This window comes from Protopterus annectens, chromosome 3.part0 (genome assembly GCF_019279795.1).
Source record: "Protopterus annectens isolate FY-2018-M chromosome 3.part0, PAN1.0, whole genome shotgun sequence".
Lineage (NCBI taxonomy): Eukaryota > Metazoa > Chordata > Ceratodontiformes > Protopteridae > Protopterus > Protopterus annectens.
In genome coordinates, this window is record NC_056731.1 from 362670617 (window position 1) to 362677778 (window position 7162).

At 38.7% G+C, this 7162-nt stretch overlaps 1 protein-coding gene across 1 annotated transcript in view; it reads right to left on the reverse strand.

Moving 5' to 3' along the window:
- Positions 1-6767, reverse strand: part of GLI3 (GLI family zinc finger 3) — a 1844924-nt gene extending 1838157 nt beyond the window's left edge. The window contains exon 1 of the mRNA XM_044064809.1: positions 6346-6767. The gene's annotated coding sequence lies outside the window, so the exon portion shown is untranslated. The remainder of the gene's footprint in view (positions 1-6345) is intronic.
- Between the last annotated feature and the right edge of the window lie 395 nt (positions 6768-7162).

Here is a 7162-nt window from a genome sequence, read left to right on the forward strand (position 1 = left end):
CAATTGTCTTCAATTAAAACCAGAACACTGACAAAAAAACATGGGTAAAGTCATTTGTCTTTGCTCGTAAATGAGACTTCTGGTTGTACTTTTTACTATGTGCTTTTTCTGTGCGTATAAACTGAGATAAATGTGCCTGAACTGGTTTGTTCTAATATAGGGATGTGGGACCCTAGATGCAACAACATCTGTGAGAGTGGGCTTGGACCTTAAGTATTATTTGCGAGAAGCCTGTGCACTGGCAGTCAAGTAGTCAGACTCCAGTATAACACAGATTAACTTTGCAAACACAAAGTGCTCACACCTGCCCTTTCTGACAAGTGATAAAAAGTCAATATTGTGCAGCTAAGAACTGCAAACACTACTCACAACAGTGGCTAAAAAATGATTTCTAATGAAACCTTAAGTAGAGGAAAAGCAGCAGATCTTTCAGCCAGTCAGATAATACCACAGCATACATGCCAAGAATATTCCTTAAAAAGAAACTCTTGACTGCCCTTAAATCCCTGCTAAAGGCAGTGTTAGAAGCAAGGAAGGGATTACAGGGAGCTTGAAAATGGGGGCTGGGAAGGCAAGACTTACCTCAGACTCAGCCAAGCAGAAATGAGAGCAATAATACTACAAGTCCGCTGGTGTACAAGCACTTTCCCAGAGCTGTAATGGTGTGAAGAAGTGCTGGGTAGTGTTGCCTGAAGGCATCACTAATACACTAATGACTAATGAGTGGGCCTTGCAGACAATGAGTTTGGGGGCAGCAGACTAAAAGGAAGCCTGCAGCACCTTGACAAATGGGCTTTCACCATTTCATTCACAGAGTAACCTTTAAACAGAAAATTGGCTCAAGTTCTCACAGGAATAACATGACATACATGGCACTGAACAGCACAATATTACTATTTACTATTTAATTAGAACTTTTATTTGAAAAAAAGACAATAAGAAAACACTGCTAGCATTTTTTAAAGATATATCTCAAATTTGCAGTGTTCCAAACTGTAATATTAAATTATCACCAAATTTGACACACTCATCAGCAAGTTTTTCTTCCCCATAAGGGGAAAAAACAATGTTCTGTTGCTAGTATGGGATTAAATATAAACATTATTCAATAAGTTCTCTACCACACAAACCAAATTCATAAAAGCTTTCATATAAAATGCACATGCAGTGACCTGACTATATTTTAAAGTTTTATGTGTATGCAAATATAATAAAGAAGAAAGCTATGAAACTAACACTTAAGGAACTTAAAAGTTTATTCTTCAACTAGCATGTACTGAACATGAAGCAGTACTCTGTGTCATAACTGGCATGAGAGAGGGGAAGGGATTCTGCCCCCTCACATGTAAAGAGTAAAGACAGTTTCAGATGTTCTTGAGTGTCCGGGGGTGACATGGACTTGTTTCCAGAAATAACTGGACTGGGATCACCAGAAGATCAGACAAACCATGAATCACTGCTTAAGTAAAAAGGGCATAACCTGCTGCAAATAATGTGGTATCCAGCATACTTAATCACGTGTTCAAACAGCAGAATAAACAAGGGGTACGAAGAATATGGTTCAGAAGAGATAGTCAGGTTTAGGCATCTATCAAAAGAACAAGCAAGTTAAAATAACTCAGTTTCTAAGGGGACAGTCTCTTATGCCTTAAACTACACAACACCCGTAGAAAAACACTTTCATAAACAGAGATGAAATTATCACTTTACATCATGTTTCTTGAATAAATGCTTGTTTAGCAATGTAAGAAAACCATGACTCACAATTACCAGTTGTGGTACGAACAAAACACAAAAGGAATTATCAGAAATATGTTATGACTTTGCATTACATTTCATAAAGAACTGCTTGTCACAGCAAAGTGAGAAAACCAAGACTCAGAACTACCACTCGTGGGTACATGAAAAACACAAAATTATTTTCTAAAGTGCCTCACACTTAGTAAGTCATACTTAGTATGGTCTGCCTTCAAAAGCTTTGAAAAACTTCAGAAGAGGGTATCTTAAAACAGGAAACATAGTGAACGCATAAAACTGTTGGCAGAATGCAGGAACACATAGCATATTTAATCTGCAAACTGAGAGAGTCGACAATGATTTCAGCAAGATCTGAGGCATGCCCTCAAGGTTTGCTGGGATCTGGGATTAGGGAATTGATAAGAACCTATGCTGCCCATGGACATGTTTTTCTTCTGCAGTTAAACACAAATGCACAGAGACATTTGACTGCTGCTTTGCTTTTCTGTTCTACTTATATAAAAGCTGCACAGCTCCTTTTGCTGTCAATATATCAAAGTTTAAAAAATCATCAAAGTGCAAAATTTCACTTATAGTCTTTCCTAGTCCCTTTTCCATCTCACAGAAATATAAACTAAAAAAGATGAAAAAAATACAGAAAGTACATGAAAGCACAGAATGGGGCAAATGTGCATCGTCTCTGTTTAACTACACACATATATCTTAGTATATACACTCCAAACCAGTTCAAGTTCACAAAAAGCTAAACCTGTGTATGCAGGGTCAGTTTGCTTTTCTGTGATTTGTGAGTTTAGCCTTTTAAAAATTTCACTTACATACACAAATCACTCCGTAAATAATCATACTAATGTACTTAAAATCTAAATACTATACTGGAAAGTGGGCATATATCCGTGAATTTAAAAAAAAAAGTAAGAAAAGCTAACTAAATGCAGTTGGCAGTTCAACTAGTATTTTCTTGAAGAATCCCTTGGGATAAGTATTTACAGCTGCATAAAAAAAGAAAAGTCAAAGGTATTCTGGATAATATACACAATCTTAAAATCATACAAGTTCCTCTGAAGAATATTCTGATGATAATTTTGTTGACCAACTATTTTACTTTTCTTCACGTCATTCTGGATAGAGAACTGCATGAATGAAATGAAGAAGGTGTACCATCTCTAGCAAGTAAAAAAACATACCTGAACTTTACATTTTCAAATAAATTAAACATTTTACTTACAGTCTGGAATACCATTATACCATGCAATGCAACCCAGCTGGTGAACTGCTGATTTATTATCAAAGAGAATCTACAATTTTACAAGCTACAAAAGCAATTTCTCAAAGTGTTTGCCTGACATGTGAAATGAAAACGGCACAATATTTTACAAAACTTCACAAATGCAAGCAAGTTAACCTTTTCAAAGGAGTAAAGGGTCCACAGATAAACATTAAAATAAGAAACCCAACTTGTGTAGCTTCAAATCCACATAATGGAGCATAAAGTAAATATTGTCCACATCACTTAAGCATAATTAACAGAGTACAAGCATTATAGATAAGTTTAAGTAATGTGATACATCTGGAATCTACCAAGTCAACAAATACATAACGGGGGCACAATAAAAAAAGTTTCCTTTATGAAGCGCTATAGCAGCTACACTAAGGCATAACAAGCTCCTTTTCAAAAATAAACAAATAAATAAATAAACACAGTGAGTGACATTACATGTGTAACCACTTGTCTTATGAGTTATATCTTTCAAAGTTAGAAATTCAAAAATTATACATCTTAATTCTAATGAGTTACATCAAGTTGTTTTTAAAATTGTGCAAATTAATGTTTGCGTAATATTTAGATTTGTACAACCGTCTATTTATATTATCTGAATGGCTTTAAATGAAAGGATCCAATTACATGTATCGCCTGGGCAGTGACCGTTTTCAGAGACCTACTGAGGTAGTATTAAAATAGCCAGAAACCACTAACTTCTTTTCAGAAGAAAATAAAATCTGCATGCCCAATGAACCGATGAAAAATGTGTTCTTGTGCTACTTCTCTACCACATCGGCTATATTTCAAGCTGAGGTTCTTTGCTATTTCTTTTTTGTTTGTTTCTAATTAAAAGGCAAAATCTGATTTATATTTTTGATTTATTTGATTTGCCGTTATTTCTTTTTTTTTCTTGTTTTTATTGGGGAAGAATGCTAACAATATGACATAATTAAACAACTACATGCACTAGTACTACTAGATAATTTGCAATGTTACTACTGGATAAATAATTAATGAAAACTCTACTTTCTAAATCTAGCTTTACACACACACACAGACACACGCATCGAACAGCGGAATGACAGTTTCCGTAATATACGCACAGAAGTAAACAAATAACACATATGAGCATTGCATTGTTACCTAGATTTACCTTTCTTTTAGCTGCGCACGTACTTGTCTTAGGACGCATACAAACTGCAATCTTGCTGATCACCAGCTCGTGTTTTTAGCCCAAAACTCAACATTTATTAATTAAGTTAAGCTGATGCTTTAACACAACATACAAGGATCAATTTCAAACACGACAGGGTGCCGTGTTACAGGACCCTGCATTTTTTGAGTTATTTAAGCCTTAAAAATTATACTTCACAGGACATAAAAGGGCACATTGTCAGGGATGCATTAAGTTGCAGTACACACGAGTTTGAGATGCACCTTAAACATCTGTTTGGCAGAGTACCCCATCAGTGATGATCTCAAGAGACTAGAGTGTCCATTTGGCTAGTAATACAGGAAATGACTTTAGGATATGGTCTCCCCCCACAGCAAAAAAATCAGGGGCACGAGAAGAATACAAGCCAGCGGTGCATCACTTTTAAACTACAAGTGGCAGGCAGCTGGAAAGCGTTGACCAGCTAAGCTGCCAGTGCTGTTGGTCTCAAGAAACTGTTCGCCATAAACTGCATGCATGTATGTGTTAGCAGAGAGCCGCCAACTCCCGCTCCAAGTGAAGCAAAAACTCCAACTGTGGAACTGCTATCAAACTTTCCGTTACTTGGTATTACGCAGATTACTAAATGCTACTTTTTGGCATGCCCCTTTACAGTACCCCCAACATGCACGCAAAACACCTAAAAGCGCGTTTGAAAATGTGCAAAAAAAAAATCATATTTCTGGTCAGTTCGTTAAGTGGTTTTATAGTACAGTCAGGCATAACAAAACTCCGATGTCAGCATCTGTACTGTGTAAACTCATTTAGAATTATTCTAATCGCAGATTTAAGAGGAAAAACTAAAACAAGAGCCGAGCATAAAGTTAAGGAGTAATAAAAGACAAGGTAATGCACGCCCCAACACAGACCAGACAGACGCACGCACGCACACACACACCTACCTCACCCAGTCAATCCAGATGTGCTTCCAGCTTTTACGAAAGGCAAGACAGCGGCCAAACGTATCTCTCAACTTCTTAGCACAAGAACTCTTGACACAAGTCAAAAATAATGGGTGACAAAGGCCCCAAAATAGGGTCACGTTTAAAAGACCGCTCATTTAAACTTATACAGTTTCTAGAATAAAATGTTTTCTGTTACCATACATTTTCTGAAGAATGTGAAGTCTGAAACTGGAATGTCTGTCAGATTTATGAAATCAGTTCTCACTGATTTGCCAGAAAACCCTTACATTTTGTGAGGAACAGGTTTAAAATAGCAGTAAAAATTCTGGACATTCTCCGAAAATCTCGACAGTTGATAAGTAAGTAGCCAAGTCATTATTAACGATTCAAGAAGAAAGTAACAAAAGTTCAGACGCTATAAGTAGTGCCGCCATCTACGGAACGATACGGGGTATTCATAATCTTCACAACGGCCAGACTAGGATAAAAGGGCCTCGGATTTACATTTGCGAGTGGTACTAACATTCTTGCCAGACCGCCATAAATTTCCGAAAAGAAGCTTGCCGGGATATGTGTTTTTAGTGCTACTTACAGACTTTGATCACAACCTCCAACTGCCAACTCTAGAAACTAAACGGCAGTAGCACGAGCAGCACTTTCACCTACACAGTTACCCCGGTGCTGCCCAAGTTCCTTCTCCAGCTGGAACAGCTCAGACCGGGGTTCAATACTCCCAATTCCTGCCTCTGTCCCCCCTACTACTGAGCCTCCTACCTGCTGTTGGCCGCTGCAGATGACCATCAACAAACTAGATGTTCCCTCTGGAAGTCCCGACTGCCAGGTCCAGGCAGTTAATGCATTTCGAGGAACTTAGAAGAGAGGCAAAATATACAAAAATAAAGTCAGGGGACTGGAAATGCAGGAGCAAGCTGAAGTATGAAGTGAAGTCCTGAATCCCCCCGCCACCCCCACCCCCCAACTGTCACATATATTTTCCTTTCTCTTCCACTCCTGTCTGCAATCAAATTCGGCATCTCGATCAACTTCGGTGTAATCTGATCTTTCACACTTTCTCATAAATCAGACTAAACAGATGTCAAAAAACCTACCATGCATCACGTTAAAAAACTTGCAAAGCACATATACCCCGGCCCTACATATTCCAGCCCCAAATGCAGTACTCCAGGTTAAGGTCGTCTTATACTCACGTGCTTACAAACTTGAATCTTTTGTCTTCTGTCCAACTTTAGCAGATGTTGAGGAACTCCTTTTCCATTTTTTCTCTGTTCTGAGAGGGTGGGAGTAGGATGTTGAGAGTGTCAACCGTTCAGTGTGTGCGCGAAACTTTTTTGAGCACTTAAAAGGAGAAACAGATGGGGAAAGACCGATAGCGAAGGGGGTATATTATTGGAGAAAGTACGAGGATACTTCTTGGACGAATTCGGAGTCTTTTACGTCTGCATTTTTAGAAGCGGTTCAGTGGTGTAGGAGAGAGGGTAAGGAAAGGGTCGACGTTGTGTTACAGCAGCTTTTGCTAAGTTTTAAACGTGCTGGAGTACTGTTCCAGCTGCCGTGTCCATGATTTAGGACTGTGTTGTCTTGCTCGGAGAGGGAAGCCAGAGAACCTCCCCCTGTTTCTGCCTCCCTCATTCCGATCCACCGCCCTGAGCCAGCCACCGCTGGCGTCACAGTACCTCCTCCCACACATGGTATCCCTCCGCCTGCTCAGCATCCTTCTCTCATAACTTCTAAACTGCAGTTAGCTCGAGGCAGCAGATAGCCATCCTACTTCTCCCTTAGGAACTTCCAGGGATATGTGCCTCGTCAATTATTTTAGGGTGCATTTTCCTCTCCCAAACGAAGAAGCTTCAGACTTTGGGTAAACAATGCTGCTCAAATTCACTAAACTGATACCCAGAGGTATGACAGAAGCAGTCAGCATTAAAGCTTAGTGATTGTTCTGGATTTACGTGTGTGTTTAGTTTTGTCAAAACTACTACTAATAATAAAAATGCAACGTTACTA